The sequence below is a fragment of the Meriones unguiculatus genome (assembly GCF_030254825.1).
Source record: "Meriones unguiculatus strain TT.TT164.6M chromosome 13 unlocalized genomic scaffold, Bangor_MerUng_6.1 Chr13_unordered_Scaffold_45, whole genome shotgun sequence".
NCBI classification, from domain to species: domain Eukaryota; kingdom Metazoa; phylum Chordata; class Mammalia; order Rodentia; family Muridae; genus Meriones; species Meriones unguiculatus.
The window spans coordinates 537,343-559,515 of record NW_026843652.1 but is presented as its reverse complement, the minus strand read 5'-3'; the positions used below and the strand labels follow the sequence as shown (position 1 = coordinate 559,515).

Sequence of the window (22,173 nt, the reverse complement as noted above, 5' to 3'; positions counted from 1 at the left end):
ATATTAGAAAAACATGGTCTAAAGATAGACCTTAATAGTAACAAAAATAGTAAACAGCCTGCATATGCATGGAAAGTGAACTCTACTCAATGACAGCTGGATTATGGAAAAAATAAACTAATTAGACTTTCTAGAATTTAACAAAAATGAAGGCACAACTTACCCAAACTAATGAGACATAACGAAATTAAGTCTGAGAGGAAAGTTCATAGAACTAAGTGCCTTCATAAAGAAATCTGAGGCATCTCAAATCAACATAACAACACACGTGAAAAACCTAGTCAAAAGGAAGCAGAAATACACAAGAGGAGTAGATGGCTAGAAATAATCAAAGTTAGGGCAGAAATCAATAAATTAGAAACAAAGAAAACAATTCAAAGAAGAAACAAAAGCAAGAGCTGGTTCTTGGAGAAAATGATAGATAGACAAACCTTTAGCATAACTAACTAAAACACAAGGAGACACTATACAAATCAGCAAAATCAGAAAATAAAAGGGGGTATAATTACAGACACTGAGGAAAATCAAAGAATCATTACATTTCACCTTAAAACTCTATATGCCACAAAACTTGAAAATTTAAATGAAATGGAATATTTTCTTGCTAGATTCCAGTAATCAAAGTTGAATCTGGATCAGGTAACTAAATTAACAGACCTACATGTCCTTTTGAAACATTCATCAAAAGTCTCCCTACCAAACAAAGCCGAGGGCATGATGGGTTTAGAGCAGAATCTTCCAGACCTTAAAAGAAGAGGTGACGCCAATACTCTCCAAACTATTTCACAAAACCAAAAAAGAAGGAACATTACCAAACTCATTCTATGAGGCCACATTCACCTTGATACCTAAATCTCACAAAAGCTAACTAAAAGGCAGGGATACACTAAGAAAGATAATTTCAGAACATTCTCTCTTATGAATATTGAAACAAAAACACTTAATAAAATACTCACAAAATGAATCCAAGAAAACATCAAAGATCTCATCTACCATGACCAAGTGGCTTCATCCTAGTCATGCAGGGGAGATACAATATATGGAAAACCATCAGTGTAATCCACCACATAAACAAACTGAAAAAGAAAAAACACATGATCATCTCAATAGGTGCTGAAAAGTATTTAATAAAATCCAAGCTCAATTAATATTGAAAGTCTTGGAGATATCAGAGATAAAAGGCACATGCCTAAACACAGTAAAGATAATATACAACAAGCCTATAGGAAACATCAAACTAAATGAAAAGCAATTTAAATCAATCCCACTGAAATCAGAGACAAGTCAAGTTTGGTCACTCTCTCCTTTCTCTTCAACATAGTACTGGAAGTTCTAGCTAGAGCAGTAAAAAAAAAAAAACTAAAGGAAACTAAGGGGATACAAAGCAGAATGGAAGAAGTCAAAGTATCACTATTCACAGATGATATAACAGTATACATGAGTGACCCTAAAAATTCTACCAGAGAACTACTATAGCTGATAAACACCTTCAGCAAAGTGGCTGGATATAACGTTACTAAAAAATATCTGAAACCATCTTGTATATAAAAGACAAGAGGGCTGAGAAATAAATTAGGAAAAAAAACAACAACCTTGCAATATCCACAAATAACATATAGTGCACTGGTGTGACTCTAACCAAGCAAGTGAGAAACCTGTATAAAAAACTTCAAGTCTTTGAAGAAAGAAATTGAAGAAGATATCATAAAATGGAATGATCTCCCATACTCATGGATCAGTAGGAATAACAGCAAAATGGCCATCCTACCAAAAGAAATGTAGAGATTCAATGCAAATTTCCATCAAAATACCAACACAATTGTTTACAAACCTTGAAAGAACAATTCTCAACATCACATAAAAACACAAAAAAAGCCAGAATAGTTAAAGAATCCAGTATAATTAAATACTTCTTGAGGTATCTCCATCCTGGATCTCAAGCTGTACTAACTACAGAGAAACAATAAAAATGGTTTGGTACTGGCATAGAAACATACAGGTGGATCAGTGGAATTGAATCAAAGACCCAGAAATAAACCCACACACCTACAATGCCTGATTTTTGACAAAGAAGCCAAAACTATTCAATGGAAAAAAAAAAAAGATTTTCAACCGATGTTGCTTGTCTAACTGGATGTCCACATATAGAAAGATACAAATAGATCCATACTTATCACCCTGCACAAAAGTGGATCAAATACCTCAACCTAAAATTAACACTCTTAATCTGTTATTTTAAAAAAGTGAGGGAGAGGCTTGAACACATTGGCACAGAAGACAACTTTCTGAACAGAACACCAGCAGCACAGGCTCTAAGATCAACAATCAATAAATGGAATTTCATGAAACTTAAAAGCTTCTCTAAAGCAATGGACACTGTCAGCAGAACAAAATGATGGCTTACAGACTGGGAAAGGATCTTCACCAACTCTACATCTGACAGAAGGCTAATATCCAGAATATATAAATAACCCAACAAATCAAATAATCCAATTTAAAATCGGGTTCAGAGCTAAACAGAAATTCTCAACAGAGTAATATTGAATGGTGTAGAAACACTTAAAATGCTCAATATCCTTAAAAATCTGAGAAATGAAAAAACAACTCTGAGACTCCACCTCACACACATCAGAATGGCTAAGATCAAAAACTCAAGGGACAACACATGCTGGAGAGGATGTGCAGAAAGGAGAACCTTCCTCCATTGCTGGTAGAATGTAAACTTGTACAACCACTTTGGAAAACAGTCTGGCGCTTTCTCAGAAAACTTGGAATACTGCTACCCCAAGACCCAGCTAAACACCTCCTAGACATATATCAGAAAGATGATTAACCATACAAGAAAGGCATTTGCTCAATTATGACAATAACAGCTTTATTCATAATAGCCAGAATCTGGAATCACACTTGATGTCCCTCAGTGGGGGAATGGATACAGAAATTGTGGTAATTTACACAATGAAATACTACTCAGGTATTAAAAATAAGAAAATCATGAAATTTGCAGGCAAATGGATGGAACTAAAAAAGATCACCCTGAATGATATATTCCAGAAGCAGAAATACATGTATGGTATATATTCACTTATAAGTGGACATTACCCATACAATATAGATTGGACATACTAAAATCTACAGACTTTTTAAAGCTAAAGTAGAAGGAGAAACATAGGGAAGATGCTTAATTCTTATTCAGAAAAGAAAATAGGATAGACACCAGAACCCATAGAAGAGAGAGAACAGGATAGGAGCCTTCCACGGATGTACACTAAGTGACTCCACTTAACAGGTGATTGAAGCAGATGGAGAGACCCACAGCAAAATTTTGTATAGAACACAAAAAGTCTTATTGGAGAAGTGGGAGATAGAAGGACCTAAAAGGGTCAGGAGTCACACAAGGAGATCAACAACAGGAATTAAGTTGATAGTTGACATCTTCTGTTGGACAGGCAAAAACCTGGACCTCTGGCAAAGGGAGCTTGCAAAATTGTACATCCACAGCGGAAATCAGTGTGCAGAATTCTCAACATGATGAAAATAAATCTACCATATGAACCACTTATAACTTTCCTTGACATATGCACAATGGAATCAATATACTCCTTCAAAAATATTTTCTCAACCATGCTCATTGCTATTCTGTTCACAATAGGTATAAAATGGGAACACCTAAATATCCTTCAACTGATATAGATAAGTGAAATGGTATGCACATAAGTAGATAGAAATATAAATGATGATGTTGGTTTAGGTAACTCAAATCTAGAAAAGAGATATCACGTGTCCTATCTACTCTGAAGCATGTAGCTCTAGGACTTCAGTTGTGAGTATTCAGCCTACTGTGAAAGAAAAGAAAGATTGTCCTGAAAGATTGGAGACCAGCCTCAGCAGTTGATAGTTTCCAGAGAGGAGGGAAGGATAAGGTGGGACAGAGATGAGTCAGACATTGTTGTCCAAGGAAACAGAGTCTCGACTCACTGGCAGTCAGAGTACTTCTTTATTTAGACAGAGTACAATAATAAAAGATTCACATTGTTCTAAAACATAGATTATATCCTTTTTGTCCCCAGACAGGTGTTTCAATTGTCTCTTAGTTAAAAATTTAGTCATCATTGATAAACTTTATCTTTCACTATCATTTTTCTTCATCAATCCCATAACGTGACATTTTTGAGAATCCTAAGGCATATTTGCCACAGCCTGAAAGCACATTCTCAGGTTGGAAGCATTATCAGATTCAATGGCAATAGATAGAAAATCTTCAAGCCAGCCTGGGCATATTGCTTTGTCCCAAAAGGTATATTATCAAATTTTAATGGACAGCCTCTAGAAAAACCATTTAGTCCAAAGCAGCAACAGTTATTATTCCATTACTGGCATAATTCAATGTCTATACCTCCTATCTTTGTAGAATTTACTTATGTGCTAAATTTAAGTATTCTTTCATTATTTTGGTCATACAACACCACAGTGATACTGTGAAAGCTGATATTTCTAGGAAAAGGAGGCCCTAATACCTCACCTTAAAAATCATTTTTATAAAACATTCTTTGTCCATCATTATAGACCCTACTGTAAGGTGATGATGTCTCTAGCCATTCATTCACATGTTTATCTAATCATTGAGGGCATACCATATGTAACTCCTAATCTTATATGCCAAGTAATCATCTGAAGATACAGCAGTACAAGGTAATTAATCTCAAATACTATCAACTCTCTTAGCTCTAGAAACTTTGTTTGCCTTTTTAAGAGTATGTTGTTCTGATTATTTTTTTCTTGAGGAAGCACAGGGGTAGGTTTTGCAAGACTATCTTGGAGATGAAGTCTCATAAGGAGTTTTCTGCCATATTTATGTGAGTAAAAACTTCCATGAGAAAGACATTCTTGTAGGGCCAGATAATTGATATTTCTCCTAAAAATGAGAGGAGCAGTATGCTCAGGATTTTTCTGGGGAAGCTTAGAAGCAGTACTCCAAGGTGAAGGCATAAATGATTCATGAAAAAATTTCCCATTGCTCCAATGGCCCCAGGTTGTACATGTATTGAAAACCCTCTAAGCATGTAGCAAGTGGAGATCAAGACCAAGCCTGAAAGATAGTATGAAGGCTATTGTAACATGCAACTCAGCTATGCTGGATCTTTGGTCAAATAGCTGTGCTGACTTTGAGACTTTAACTGTATATACACTTTGGTGAGGTTTTAATCCATTTGGAGGTGACTTTTGAGTGAAAATAAGCATCTATTTCCATGTTTCTACATATAGACATCTAGTTTGTTCAGCACCATTTATGAAGATTTTATCTGTTTTTTCCAATGTGTATTTCTTGCTTTCCAGTCTGTATTTCTATTTCTTTGTTATAGTTATATTTATTTGCTATAGTACTAATGCATTTACATAATCAAATATTACTCAGACATTTAAAAAATCAAATCATGAAACATGAAGGTAAATGCAGATTTGCAGGTAACTGAGACTGAGAGAACCTAGACCCCAAAAGAGAAATAGGGTATGTATTTGCTTTACATATATATTAGTTTCAAGATGTCTGATATGGAAGCAACTGAACATAATACCACAGGGGATACATACAGATTAAGAACTGGAAGTTAGGGGAGGCAGAGGTGTTTCCATAGGAAAGGGAAATAAAATACATAGAATAAATGGAAGGTGGGCTAAAAGGATAGAATTGAAGGGCATTGGGAAAGGAAGAGGGCAATGAAAAGGTAACATGAGGAAGAACAGGTAAAATTAAGGGTCATTTGTTTAGTACAGTGGAAACCTACTGCAATAGAAACTTTCTAAAATATCTAAAATATATACATATAAGAAGCCAATATAAATGAAATCACCACACAAGAAGAAAGTCCCAACTGGAAATCTCTTGTCACTAAGTAAAGCATCCAGTACTGGTAATAGTCTATATTTAACTGAGGTATTGGCCAAAGTAGTGTGATTGTAATGCCAAAACAATACAGGATTTTGCCAAGACAATAGGCTGCTCTCCATAAATTGACTGCAATGCCGTATTGCTGAAGACAACACTTACACTTACATGGAACATAGATAAATAGAGCTTGTGCCTACATAGAACCTTCACACTTACATTCTAGCAACTTTGATATAGGGAGTACTCTGCAACTACAAGATGAGAAATATAAACACTAACCTAGCTACCAAACTTTTGAACTATAACAATGTCCTACCTGTAAGACATATTAGTGCAAGAGTTATAGGAGTAAATAACCAATCTATAGTTTGACTTGAAGCACACTTCACATGATGCAATCCACACCTGACACTGGATTATTGATCAAGAAAAAGAAATTACATAGCGCAGGGTTGTAGGGAAAAAGCAAATACTATGCTCTACTAAAAGTAATAAAATGACCTTTGTCACCATTCTGCTATACTCACAGACCAGCATCTTGTTCATCCATCATCAAAGAAGCTTCCTCCTGCAGCTGATGGAAACAAATTCAGAGACCCATAGAGAAAGTAGACAGTTTGTCAGAGACCTCAGAATATGCCCTCCAGGCTCTTCAGTAATTCAGCCAGAAGAGTGTAAGAGCCAGAAAGGATAGAGCATATCAAAGAACAAAGCACTATAAATTAAGAGGACTGAAGAATAGATAAACTGTGATAGACTGAGGCAGAATGCACAAGGCTTTAGTGTTCTGTCCCTAGCCCTATCTCTAATTGATAAGTGCTTGCAAATAAAAATGTAGTTTTCTCCAAGGGACACTCATTTTATCCAAGGGACTACTCTTAATTGTACATTTAAGAGTACATTCCAAAAGGTAGATGGCCAAAAATTTCCCTCACTGGCAAGTTTGGATTCTTATGTACTAGAATTCTGGCATTCATTTAAAATGTTTTTATCATAGTTCTCATTTTAATTGGCTAAAGATTTTTTCCCTATTTTTAAAGCTACATGTCCTCTGTGTGTATACCATTGTTTCAAGTTTAATATTTTATGAGATTTCTGCATGTATGAACAAGTCTGCATCATTTCCCAACTTGGTCTCTTTTTTTTTCCTACTCAGATGTGTTTGCTTTTTCTTTTTTGCTATTTTATTTTCTTATTATAAATTATATCCCTCCTTTTTTTAATATGAGGGTGAATTTAGACAGGATAGAAGGGGAGATGGGAAAGAGTTGCCAGGATTAGAGGAAGGGAAAACTTTAATCCGGATGAACATATAAGTAAAGTGACTATTTTTAAAAGAAAAAAAGGAGAAGGAGAAGAATGAAGAGAAAGAAAAAGAAGAAGGAAGATTCGGAGAAAGAAGAAAAGCAGGAGGAGGAGAAGATGAGAAGATGAAGAAGAAGAAGAAGAAGAAGAAGAAGAAGAAGAAGAAGAAGAAGAAGAAAAATTGTGTCAAAAGAAATGTTAAATAGCTATGCATAAAAGATCCAGAAAATCTAAAAAGTGCAAAAAAGTAATTTATAAATAATAAAAATAGAAAAAGAAGACAAAACTCACATCAAAATCCTAGAAAATATTTTCAGCAAAATAATAGAAGAATGTATCCTTAGCCTAATGAAGAAGGGGTAGCCTATAAAAGTACAAAAAGTATATAGAACAACAACAGAAAAGAAATTGTGCTCAGCACATAAAATCAAAACATTAAATGTAAAGAAAAGTATGTTAAAGAAGGGATATTAAAAGTTGCAAGTTGAAAATATTAAGTTGCATATAAATTCAGGCTCTTTAGAGTAACTCTTATACTCTCAAGAGAGATTCTAAACCTAGACTGTCTGAAACAAATTATATATAATCTTTAAGGGACCCCTATTCCTATATCCAGTAAACTTTAAATAATAAATGATGAATAAAGATATATTGCATAATAAAACCAAATATGAGCAATATCTCTGTAAAACTTCACTACAGAAGCCAATCAATGGAACACTCCAATCTAAAGTGTTAACCATACCCAAGACAACAAAAAGAATGAATAATCCCAAGCATCAAATCAGAAGGCAAAAACCCCACACCATAACTACAAAATAAAGGGAAATAATAAACATCGCTCATTGAAATCTCTCAACTTGGATGTTCAATTCTCCAATAGAAAGACAGGAACTAACAGAATGGACTAGACAACAATGTCCATTCTTCTGCTGCATTTACTGAACACTCTTTATCATCCAGGCTGGACAGCATCTCTGTGTAAAAGGACAGTAGAAGAAAGTGGACCAAAAAAGAAGTTTAGTGGAACTTTATTTTATAATGTTCACACAAACAAATACTAAAATTCTTGAGTCAATTTAAAAGAGAGTATGTACTGTACACACTGAATGAGTTCCACCATTATCCATATGAAAACAACAGATGACTTGGGCAGGTCCAGCACACATCTACACTTATGTTTACTGAAGCAAAGCTTACCATGTGCTAAGATAGAATGGACTTGATTGTCCTGAATCACATGAGTGCAAAATATAATATTATTCAATTTTTTATTCATGGAAAATATGCACATTTGTTTTTTGAGAATTTTTAATATAATCACATTATTTCTCATTTCTCTGCCCTCCCTACAAAATCTCTCATATATCCCTCTTTTGGCTCTTTCAATTTCAAGTCTTGGGGTGCCAATAACTGCTATTACATGTATCATGCATGTGTGTGCATGTGTGTATGTGTATGTGAGAGAGCGAGAGAGAACATTTAACATTTCAAGAAAGGCAATCATTTTACTTTGAAATTGTGGATAAACTTAAAATGTATCATCAAAACTTATGATCTGTGCTAGACACAGAAATCAAACATTGTCTGACTTCAGTACTAATTGGGCTAAAAGAAGTCAGTACTCTGAAATAAGAACTGAATAGTCAGTATTAGAGCCTGAACATCAGAGTGTAGTGACATGACTTGTCAAAGAACACATTTCAGTGACAAGAGGAATAACATAAAGTAATACTTCAGGGTGTGTGCATAAGAGCTATTAATAGCTTACATTGTTTACTTGAGAAATATTCTGTGTATATTTTTTAAATCTCCATAACAAAAATGTTATAATTACTGTGTAAGAGATATTAATTTATTTATATATTATTTATTCTTCCATCGATTTTCCTTCCATTTTCACCCTCCTGAGTTTTGAGTAATCATTCTTTGCTCTTTTGAAAATTCAAGGCACTTTTTCATAAACTATTTTTACACACTTAACATATCAAAATTTGATTTGTAAAATATTTTATAATATTATAATACTAGGTATATATAACAAACCACTGAATTTTATCAAGGATATTTATTATATATAGTATTACAGGAAAATGGAAAATGTGAAGAGATGAAGTACTATTCTTTTTAGTTGTTTTTAAGAGACAGTTGCCTGAGTCCAGCCATTTCAGGAAAAAAAACCTCATTTTTTAATTTTTTATTGATTATTACAATTTATTCACTTTGTTTTCTGGCTGTAAGCCCCTCCCTCATCTTCCAATTATAACCTACCTCCCTCTTCTACCCCTATGCCCCTCTCCTAGTCCACTGATAGGGGAAGTCCTACTTCCCTACTACCTTATCCTAGCTTATCTTATCAAATCTTACCAAGAATGACTGTACCTTCTTCCTCTGTGCCCTGGCAAGGCTGCACCTTCCAGGAGTAGGTGATCAAGGAGCCTGCCACTGGGTTCCTATCAGAGACAGCCACTGTTAATAGGGAACTCACATGGAAACTGAGATACTTATGAGCTACCCCTCTGAGCAGGGGTTCTAGGTGTTTTTCATGAATGGTCCTTCATTGAAACAGGACTCCCATGGCCCAAAATTTTTAGCTCAATTGGCCTCCTTTGGAGTGCCTCTCTCATTCAGGTCTTTCTATCTCCTGAATCCTCCATATTAGTCCATGCTCTCTGCCCAAAGTTTGGCTCTGTGTCTAACCATCTGCTTCAGTACCTTGCTAGGTAGATTCTTTCAGAGGCCCTCTGTGGTAGGTTCCTGCCCTGTTCCCTGTCTTCTCCCATTACTGATATCTATCCCATTTGCCTTTCTAAATGAGGATTAAGCATCTTCCATAGGTTTCTTCCTGTTGCTTTGATCCTTTAGGACTATAGATTTTAGTATTTTAATCCTATATTATATGACTAATATCCACATATAAGTGAGTATATACCATGAGTGTCTTTCTGTTTCTGGATACCTCACTCAGAGTGATCTTATTTAGTTGCATCCATTTGCCTCCTGATTTCCTTGTTTTTAATTGGTGAATAGTATTGCATTGTATGAATGCCACAATTTTTGTGTCCATTCCTCAGTTTTGGGACATCTAGGTCGTTTCCAGATTCTGGCTATTGTCAATAAAGCTGTTATGAGTATAGTTGAGCAAATGTCCTTGTTGTATGGTTGATAATCTTCTGAATATATGCCCAGGGTTGGTATAACTGAATATTCTAGTAACACTATTCATAATTTTCTGAGAAAGCACCAGATTGATTTCCAAAGTGGTTGTACAAGTTTACATTCCCACCAACAATGGATGATTCACTTTTCTCCACATCCAGTCCAGCTTGTGTTGCAGATGATGTGATAGTACATATGAATAACACTAAAAATTCAACCAGGGAACTCCTACAGCTGATAAACAACTTCATCAAAATGACTGGATACAAAATTAAATTTTAAAAAATGTGAAGTCCTCCTGTACACAAAAAACAAATGGGCTCAGAAGGAAGTTAGAGAAACAAAACCCTTTCACAAAAAACACAAATAACATAAAGTACCTTGGTGTGACTCTAATCAAGCAAATGAAGAACTTGTATGAAAAAAAGAACTTCAAGGAAGATATCACAATATCTCCCATGTACCAAGATTGGTAGGATTAACATAGTAAAAATGGCTACTCTATCAAAAGTAATCTACAGATTCGATGCAATTCCAATCAAAGTACCAACACAACTCTTTACAGACCTTGAAAGAACAATTATCAGTTTCATATGGAAAAACAAAAAACGCAGAATTGATAAAAACATGCCTGTACAATAAAAGATTTTCTGGAGGTATCTTCATCCCACATCTCAAGTACTACTATAGAGTAAAAGTAACAAAAAAATGGCATGGTACTGGCACCTGTACTTTAAATCTTAAAGGGGTGTGCATCTACTCATTAATCATTTTTATTAAATCATATCAATAAGCTGAGGGGTAAAACAAGTATAGGGGAATCACCTGCTGTCTAAGTTTTAGACCCAGTTTGAAGGTGCCCAGACAACCAATGTTACCTTGGGCTATTGTTTTGGCTCATCAACCTTAAAACATCCCTGGATTTACTATTAATAGTGTACTTTTCTTAACTTTAAATTGTTCTCTAAGATTTTTTACATCAGAGCCATTAGCAAAAACATCTTCCCTGACCTTGTTAAACAATCTATTTTTCCAAATTCTTTCTAAGTATAATGGTGATTGCTAACAATCTACATCTATGGCTCCTTTCAAGGGCAGTGGTTAATTCATTAATCTGCTCCAGTAAACATGTGAAAAGAGATCAAGCATTGTTAATTATAAATGTCAGTGATATTGCCCAGTGATGAGCTAGAAGGCTTCTTAGAGTTTTCATACAACTCATGTTATAAGGATTATGGACATCATAACGGCAACATGCAGAGATATGCTACATAAGAACACAAAATCCTCCAGAATATCAGTTCTTGGGATTATGCTTCTCTGAGACAAACTCATCGTGAGTATGCTAACAGGGGAGCCACATTCCATGAGTTCTACAGCTGTTTTGCTGTTGCTACTGCATGGTTCTTGACAGGGGCAGGTAGCCAAAATAGTTTGCCTGTAGGTGGGTGAGGGGGAAGTGAGGTTAGCTCAGGCCCTGGGAAGAATTCAGGGTATTGCATGGGCTGTACTACCCTGGAGGATCAGATAACATGGAAGGACTGAAGGATTACTGGGAGAAAATGGCAGTTAGGTTTGATATGATATGTTAACTAGGAACCTCTGCCATTAGTTCAAGGTTTGAATCCTACTTCTATGGTAACTTAAACTTCAGAGAGAGAACCATGGTCTCCATTGGATAATGATCTTCAAGTGAGACTACATGAAAGAAAGGTGGCAAAACAAAGATTCTGTTTTTCTTTTCTTTGTATATATCTTCTTTCATTTTTTCAAGGGAGGGCGGTTACCCAAACTGGACTCAAATTTTTGTTTTTTGTTTTGTTTTTCTTACTATGTTTTATTTTATTAATTGTTTTTATTTTTCACAATTTATTCATTATGTATGCTGATTGAAGGTCACTCCCTCAACTCCTAATGGTCCCACCCTCCCTCCATCTTCCCCCATGCCTTTTCCCTAGACCACTCAAAAGAGGAATTCCTCTCCTCTGCCATCCACCCATATATCATCAGAACAGTACTCAGCTATTAAAAACAGAGAAATAAAATTTCTGCTCTTATTTCTTTTCCATGGGCCACTATACTCACCTCAGAAAATTTCCTACCATGAAGCTTGCATGCAAACTTACCATGAAAAAAACACTAAGTATAACTCATTTTAAAAAGTCCCACCCCATGACACTGTTTGATTGACCATTTCACATCCAGAAATGCAAACTTTGAAATGCTATGAAGTCTGAAACATTTTATCACAAGTATTTCAGAGAATGTGATTCTCTTGCTGCCTGGAGGGCTGTTTCCCACCAGCCCAGGAAGGCATGAGGGGTAGAAGATGAGGTATAAAGCTTGGAAAGCCCACAAGCATAACAGTGATCAGCCACTCTGGGAACCATCTCAGAAAGTAAGTTCAACTTTAATTCCAGAAAACAGAAAACAGAGGCTTATATCCCTTTAGGAGTGCCTGGGATGCTCCAAGCATAGGTGTAGATAATTGTTTAATACTAGGCAATTCAAGGCTGCTCGATTTGCATTAAACAACACATTCCTATTATATAAATAAGAACATCAAGAACACAGAACCAAATTATCCTATATTTGAAGGGAGGGGAGAGTTAACAGGGATCTGTGTCAAAGGCTATCTGTCAAATTTGGTTGGTGGTGTCAATGTCTAAAGACACTCTCTAGATGAAGTCAGGCAGAGAAAACTCACCCTTGACATGGTTACACATCTACTCCAGAAGCAGGTTCATACATGAAAAAGAAAGCCTCCTCCCTCATATCTCAAAATTCAGTGTGGGTTGTGATGTTTTTCAATAGTACCCCTGGAACAATAGGTATGTGTACACCAAGAAACTGCTACAGGCTACCACTGTTGTGTTACTCTCAGAGAACTTCCTGGCTGGTGTTAGTTCACCATTCCCTACATATTCATCCACTGGACTAAAGGTTTCTTGTGTAAAGTGAGGCAACTGAAAATAGTAAATGTTGAGAATCAGGATTATCATTAAGTCTTCCGTAAACACATTATATAATACTGTTGCATGTAATTGATGTTCACCATTCATTGTATTCTTTTTAAAAATGAGTTTATTTACTTTAAATTCCAATAGTAATCCCCCTCCCTTCTCTGCCCATGATTACCCTCCGTTCCTATTGCCCCTATCCCCTTTCCCCTTTAGAAAAGCGAGGTCATTTCTATTGAGCTAGTTTTACAGTTCTGTTGCATCTCAGTGGACCAAAGTACACAACGGCCTTTCCACCTTGCTTATACTCACAGAATTCCTCTCCAGTAAGGATACTTTTATGTTGATGATGACTCTGGATTTGTGCAAGGCCTCACGATTTTAACACATTCATAAGTTTTTCCTCTATTATGAATCCTTTCATGATGATGAAGATTATACAAATGTGGAATGGTTTCACCATGTTAAAAACACTCACAGGCTTTCTGTCCATTAGGATTTCTTTCATGAGTGTGGAGATTATTCTGAAGTCCAAAAGTTTGTTCACATTGGTTACACTCAGACATCTTTCCAGTATGTGTTATTTTATGTATTAGGAGATGTTATGTGCAAAGGCTTTGCCACATAGTTATATTCATATGGTTTCCCTCCAGAATGTATTGTTGTCTTAGAAGATGATTGATACATGCAAAGGATTTATCACACTAATTACCCTCACAAGGCTTCTCTCCACTGTGTGTCTTTTCCTGTTTTCGGAGACTACTCTGCTGTGCAAAGGCTTTATCCCGTTGGGTATATTCATAAGGTTTCTTTCCAGTATGTGTTCTTTTATGGCTTAGGAGATGACTGTTTTGTGCAAAGGCTTTACCACACTGGTTACATTCATAAGGTTTCTCTCCAGTGTGTGTTCTTTTATGTCTTATGAGATGACTGTTTCGTGCAAAGGCTTTACCACACTGGTTACATTCATAACGTTTCTCTCCAGTGTGTGTTCTTTTATGGCTTAAGAGAGCACTGTTTTGTGCAAAGGCTTTATCACACTGGTGACATAAGGTTTCTCTCCAGTGTGTGTTCTTTTATGGCTTAAGAGAGTACTGTTTTCTGCAAAGGCTTTGCCACACTCATTACATTCATAAGGTTTCTCTCCAGTGTGTGTTCTTTTATGGCTTATGAGATGACTGTTCTGTGCAAAGGCTTTACCACACTCATTACATTCATAAGGTTTCTCTCCAGTGTGTGTTCTTTTATGGTTTATGAGATGACTGTTTTGTGCAAAGGCTTTGCCACACTCATTACATTCATAAGGTTTCTCTCCAGTGTGTGTTCTTTTATGGCTTAAGAGAGTACTGTTTTGTGCAAAGGCTTTACCACACTCATTACATTCATAAGGTTTCTCTCCAGTGTGTGTTCTTTTATGGCTTAAGAGAGTACTGTTTTGTGCAAAGGCTTTACCACACTGGTTACATTCATAAGATTTCTCTCCAGTATGTGTTATTTTATGCCGTATGAGCTGACTGCTTTTTGCAAAGGCTTTACCACATTGATTACATTTGTAAGACTTCTCTCCAGTGTGTGCTCTTTTATGCCATAGGAGAACAGTGATATAGGGGAAGGCTTTACCACATAGAGTGCATTTAAAGGGTTTCTCTCTAGTATGACTGCTTTCATGCCTGCAAAGAAAATTGGCACATGTGAAAGATTTACCACAGTCATTTCATTACACAAATAAATATATTTATCTATATGAATTAATTTCATAATTTGGTCTAATTGTAAAGAAGAATCAAATTTTAAAGTTTTATCACTTTATTCACATTCACGGTATTCCCCTTCATTATTGGTATTTTTGAAGATCCCTGTGATGGTAAGAGCATTTGTTATGTGGATCACTTTTATAGCATCATTTTTCTATAAGAGGTTTTCTCCTATATATGAAGAGCATTGTAAGAATTCAGAGTTTTACCACAACAATCCCATTCACAAATTTTTGTACTGTATGAATGATACTTCATTTACAAAGTGAGCCAAGACAAGCAGAAGTTCCAAATTCCTAGTATTCATGGGTATTTTCAGCAATATGAGTTTGCTGATGAATTCTCAGTGAAGTTGCAAAACCAATTAACAGTAACCATTTATCACATTCAGAAAATTTACTCACAGTGGGGACTACTACCAAATCAATTGTTCTTAGAGAAAGACAGGGACACTGCTTCTTTCAATAACCCTATGCTCATGTGTATTAGAATCATTTTGACATATGATATACCAGTTTAATTTACAAAAATAATAAAGATTACCACATTGAATTAACACAGTTTGTTTTTGTTCATCATAGACATGTCATATAGGGATTAAGGTTTCTCCACAACAATATTCTTGATTCTCATAAGCTGCTCCTTTCACTAAAATTTACAATGTTACTGCACGAAAATGAGTAACACTGGTTCTACTATGTAATTTTTGCTTATTAGAAGGTTTTGGACACATACTGATCACCAATTCAGTGTGTACACCTTTTACAATATCTGAGTAGATAGAATGAGACTAAACAGATTGGCAGTTCAAGTCAGTAGCTGTAATGTCCATATGATTCAAATGGTATTTTTGTTACAATATTATTTTATTTTATTCTATCTTAGGGGAGTGCCTTGTAAACACAAATCAGATACCTGACATTGAAGTACATGGAATTATGAGATTTTAATGATCATCAGTACACTTAAAGCAGTGCTGTTTTTAAACTGTTGCTTTTCTTTAAAACTTCCAGGACACAGCCATGTGTGCTGGTACATGCCTTCAATTCCAGCACTTGTGGAGGCAGAAGCAGGCAGATCTGTGTGATTTTGAGGTCAGGCTGGTCTAACAAGCAAGTCTAAGAAAGTCACAGATACCCAGAAAAAAATCTATTTCAAAAACAGAAAATAAAAAGCAGCCAATAAACAAACAAACAAACAAAAACACCAGACTTCCAGGATACATTAAAATTTAAGATTTATATCTTTATCAACACGCACATAAAGTTACCTTTTATTACTTGTAGAACTTTGAAATGTTCTTCAATATTATGGTCATCCCAATTGTAGCCTAAAATATAGTACGAGAAAATATATATTATTGGAAACATCATGTTATTATTAAGGCAAAACTTAAATCATTATGATCTGTGACCCTTAGAACCATGCCTGATTTATTTACCTTATTCCTCCTCATTCTCAATTGGAATTACAGAAGAGGATCAATAACAAAGTAAGATTTGTCTCTTTATTTTAAAAGTGAAAGACAAATTGCAGTCTTACCTATAGCAGTGAGGTTTTCACAGGTCTCTAGCATCACATCTTTGTAGAGTTGCTTCTGGGAAGGTTCCAGCAAGGCCCAATCTTCTTGGCTGAATTTCACATGCACATCATTGAAGGTCACCGAATTCTAAAATATGCCATACATTTGTACAACAGAAACAGTGGCAACAATATAATTTATACGTCATTGCCAATATAATCATATAAATCTACTGCTTCTTCAATTTATTTTCTGACAAAGAAGTGAGAATGTTATACAGTTGGGTGCTGTGTGTGATGTGAAGTAGGGGAGATGATAAAGCCTAAAGGTTAGATTGAAAAAAAAACCAAAGGCGTGCTTCAAAAACCTGTGTTTTATCAGTTTGTAAGACATGAATATAAAGTAGCCATTAGTAGGCTTCTTGAGCAATCTATGAATCACCTTCAGTTACTTGGGTGAGTAGGTCAGGACCCTGTCATGATACAAGTGGAAGGACAAAACACAGTCATGATATTTTATATAGCAACAAATGAGATGTGTTGATCAGGGGACACTGAACAGATGGGTAACATCAGTCAAAAGACAACATGGTACTGAATGTTATGTTTTGACCAGGGCTCAGGGATGTGGCATATCAGTATGTGAAGAGGGGGGCTCATATATTTGTGGAAGGGAAAGTGGACTACAGTGAATACATGGATAAAAATAATGTGAGTGGCAAGCAACAATAATCATAGCCAATAACACCATATTTCTGAGTGACCAGACAAAAGAAAAGGAAAAGAACACATGATTATTCTTTGATCATTGTTTGTATATCCTCCTTACTAAATAATGTAGTCTATAGATTAAAAATAAAGATTAAAACTTTTCTATTAAAAAAGAAGTGTTAATGTTATCACTAAGTCATTTTAGAAGAAAACGGAATAACAAGTTTTAACTGTATCATATCTGAACTTTTTGAAGAGGATATAGCTTTGGAATAGACATGGCAATTAATTTGAACAAAGCCAAACAGAGAGAAGAGTGTGAAATAGAGAGACAGTGACATAGAGACAGAGACACAGAGAGAGAGAAATTAACAGATGAACAATACTAAGTACAGATCGGAGAAATTTATTAACAGTTACTAACTACAAAAAATGGTGGACAAACTGGGTGTATTCTGTCATGCCTTCAATTACATCACTCAGGAGGCAGACGCAGGTGTATCTTATTGAACTGGATGTCATCATTATCTATTCAAAGAGTTCTAGGACAGCCAGACCTATATAGTAAGACAGAGCCTCCTCTAAAAGTCAATCAAACAAACACAAAATATTGAAAGAACTCAGAGGACTTTACTGAAACTTCTACAAGGAATTATACATTCACTCCTGTTGTATATTTATTCTCCAGAAATCTGCACTGCCCCAGCTTAAACTGTAAATTCAATGATATCTTACTAAAAGGGAATGCATGTTTAAACAGCTAAAAATAGAAAGATGAAAATATTAACAATGTAAATGCTGATCATAAATAAGCAACATAAAACAGGACAGATGGCTCAGCAGTGAGGAGTTCTTGCTGCTCTTTCAAATAATTGGGCTCAATTGTCAGTGATTACCTGGGACCCACTACTATCAATTGCTATAAGTTCATGATTTCTGAAGACATCTTCAGACTACTGTGAGGATTAGGCACACAAGAGGTGCATATTAATGCATACAATCAAAATACTCATATTCAATAATAATTAAAAATAGATCCCAGATGGTTGGGCTGATTGCATACTGTGTCTGATAAGCTGGGTAGCAGAGACTGCATGGTGTCCAATAGTTGGATCTGTGGGTCCCAACTGACTGTGTTTCAAATGTAAGAAGAAAACCAATGATGAGGGAAACAATCAGGTCCAATCTCAGAGCACCCAGCTAATCTCTGGGAAAGTTCCTGGGATGTTGTAGCAGGAATAAGGTTTTCAAGCAAATGGACACAAGAAGCAAGCAGGAGTAGATATTCTAATATCTAATAAAATAGACTTTCAACCAAAATTATTTGAAAGGGAAGAGGAAGGGGGGAATCCAAGATGGAGGTGCCAGGAGGACATTGGGTCTGAGGAGTAGGACAGCAATGTTGGTACAGCAACTAAAAGACTGAACTCTGGGCCCTAAAACAACAAAGATCCTTTTTCCCAGGTGAGAGGAAACTCCACGGTGTGGGAGTCAGTCAGGTCCACTCTCAGGTCACTCAGCGAGAACTTGGAAGATATCCTGGGTCGCAGGATACAACTTTGTGTCCTGATAACTTTTCCAGACTAAATTATATTCTCCAGGGCACCAGAGACTGGGAGCCCCAGTCTAGAAAAGAAACAGGGAAGAAGAAAGCAGGACTGACCTCAGGTCACCCAGTCTATCCCTGGAAAGGTCCTGCAGACCGGTGGGTACACAGCTGTCAGGCCTGAGTGTGCTGCCAGCTGCTAGCCTTGCATGCCCTACTCTCCATCACAGAACTGTGTGCCCCAGGACACTAGAGGCTGGGTTTCCCTGTCTGGAGAAAACCCCACAGGCAGGGAAACAGCAGGTCCCAGATTAGAGAACTCAGCCAACTCCCCCCACACACACTACATCCACCATACACAGGAACATTCTTGGAAAAGTTCTCAGATTCTTTCCCAGTCACCAGCTTGGAGCCATCATTGGCAAGTGCCTACGCATTCTACACACTATGTCAAACACCACAGACTGAGTCTTCCTATTGAAAGAAAACCCAAAGGTGGGGGAAATATCTGGCCCTACCTCAGGACACCTAGCTCTGGAAAAGTTTCTGGTTATTCACAGGCTCCAGACACTACCCTCCTGCTGCACATGTGAGAGCAGTGCTCAGCTGCCACGGATTATTGCTTGGGTACTGGGGCACAGAGCTCTAACCTCAGTCCTACAGAAGCCTGGGATCCCCAAGATCAACCCCCAGATACTACTCCAAGGGACAACCAGTTATCCCTAACTAAACTGACCAAACCATGGGGTACCCAGGTTACAGCTGCAGCTTACTAAATTTACAGCAAGAAAGCCAGAAGCAGGACAGCTGTCTCCAGGACTTCTCTGGGTGAGAGGAGAGCCCCCTTGACTAACAAAGACCACAATTACCGCTCAGGTCTCTATGCCTGTGGTGAGTTTTGGCAATTCCTGAAAAATACCTGCTATTCAGTGACTGTACCCCAAAAGCTGAGGAGGCCTCCTTCAGGAAAAAATCATATTCCTGCCAAGGGGATTATCCCCACCATAGGATTCCAGGAAGCACCAGAAACTAACACCCAACACCTAAAATAGCCAAATGGGTAGAGGCAAGTGTAAAAGCTCAAAAAGACAGAGCAATATGGCATCTCCAGAACCCAGTTATTCAGGGGCAAGCAGCCCTGGACATACGAGGGTAAATGAAATTCAAGATGATGACCTTACATCTGTGCTTATGAACAGGATAATAGAGGAAAAAACTAAACTGCGTAAAGACCTAGATGAAGATAAAGTCAAACAGATTATTGCCATTTGCAAAGAAATGGAGGAAGATAAAGTCAAACAGATTATGGACATCCTTAAAGAAATACAGGAAGTTGCAGCCAAACAATTTGTGGCCTTTAGAGAGGAAATACTTAAATCACTAAAAGATATTAAAGAAACAGAGGATTGTTCAAACAAACAGCTGACGGAATTGAAGGAAAATACAGTCAGAGAAGTGAAGGAAATCAATAAAATGGCTCAAGATCTGAAAAGAGAATTGGAAAAAAAAATAAAGAAAACACAAGTGGAAGAAACTGTGGAGAGAAAGAACTTAGGGAGGAAAAGGGGAACTACAGAGGTAAGCATAAGCAATAGACTACGAAAGATGGAAGAAAGAATCTTAGGTGTGGAAGAGACAATGGAAGAAATAGATGTAGCTATCAAAGAAAATGTTAAATCTAAAAAATTCCTGACACAGACCATCCAAGAAATCCAAGACAACATGAAAAGCAAAACCTAAAAATAATAGGAATAGAGGAAAAAGAAGATTACCTCCTCCAAGGCCCAGAAAATTTTTTCAATAAAATCATAGAAGAAAATTTCCCCAACTTAAAAGAGAGGTCTATAAGAATATAAGAGGCCTACAGAACACCCAATAAATTAGACCAGAATAGAAAATCCTCCCGCCACATAATAAATAGTACGTATACAGAACAAAGAAAAAATACTAAAAGCTGCAAAGGAAAAAGGCCAAGTAACATATAATGGCAAACCAATGCAAATCACACCTGACTTCTCAACAGAGACTATGAAAGCAAGAAGGGCCTGAACAGATATCATGCAGACCCTAAGAGAACACAGATGACCACCCAGGCTACTATACCCAGAAAAAGTCTCAGTCATCATAGATGGAGCAAACAAGATATTTAATGACAAAAACAAATTTAAACAATACCTACCCACAAATCCAGAGGTACAGAAGCTCCTAGAAGGAAAACTACAATCCAGGAAAGCTAACTGCATTCAGAAAAACACAGGAAAGAAATAATGTCATTACAGCAAAACTAAAAGTAACCAAGCACACAAACACACTACCACAAGCAACATCAAAATAAAAGGAACTAACAGCGACTGATCATTAATTTCCCTCAAAATTAATGGACTTAACACTCCAATAAAGACACAGACTAACAGAATGGATATGTAAACAAGACCCAACAATCTGTTGCATACAAGAAACACATCTAAGTCACAAAGATAGACATTACCTGAGAGTAAAAAGCTGGAAGGTTCCAAGCAAATGGACCCAAGAAACATGCAGGAGTAGCCATTTTAATATCTAATAAAGTAGATTTTCAACCAAAATTAATCAAAAGACATGAGGAAGGTCATTTCATACTCATCAAAGGAAAATTCCGCCAAGAAGAAATCACAATTCTGAACATCTATGCTCCAACGACAAAGGTACCCACGTTTGTAAAAGAAACATTAATAAACCTAAACCGCACACAAATCCCCATACATTACTACTGGGAAACTTCAACACCCCACTCTCAACAAAGGACAGGTAAACAACAGAAATTAAACAAAGAAACAATATCTCTAATAAAGGTCACGTATCAAATGGACCTAACAGATATCTACAGAATCTTATACCCAAAGAAAAAATAATTTACCTTCTTCTCAGCACCTCATGGAACCTTCTCCAAAATAGACCATATCATTCTTCACAAAGTGAGTCTCAACAGATACAAGAAGATTGAAATAATGCCTTGTATCCTGTCTAATTACCATGGACTAAAGCTGGACCTCAACAACAACAGAAATAGCAAAAAGCCTACACTCACATGGAAACTGAACAACTCACTACTAAATGACAGCTGGTTCAGGGAAGAAATAAAGAAAGAAATTCAAGTCTTCCTAGAATTCAATGGAAATGAAGACACAGCACAACCAAACTTATGGGAGACAATAAAAGCAGTGATAAGAGGAAAGTTCATAGCACTAAGTGCCTTCAAGAAGAAATTTGTAACATCTCACACAATCAACTTAATAGCTCATCTAAAGGCCCTAGGAAAAAAGAAGCAGACACACCAAAAAAGAATAG

The 22,173-nt window shown here is 36.4% G+C and overlaps 1 long non-coding RNA gene and 1 pseudogene across 2 annotated transcripts in view; both read left to right on the top strand.

The window, feature by feature from the left end:
• LOC132651323 (uncharacterized) overlaps positions 1-22,173 on the top strand; it is a 310,782-nt gene that overhangs the window by 50,838 nt on the left and 237,771 nt on the right. The gene's annotated exons all lie outside the window — the stretch shown is intronic.
• On the top strand, positions 16,951-17,362 carry LOC132651307 (single-stranded DNA-binding protein, mitochondrial-like; annotated as a pseudogene).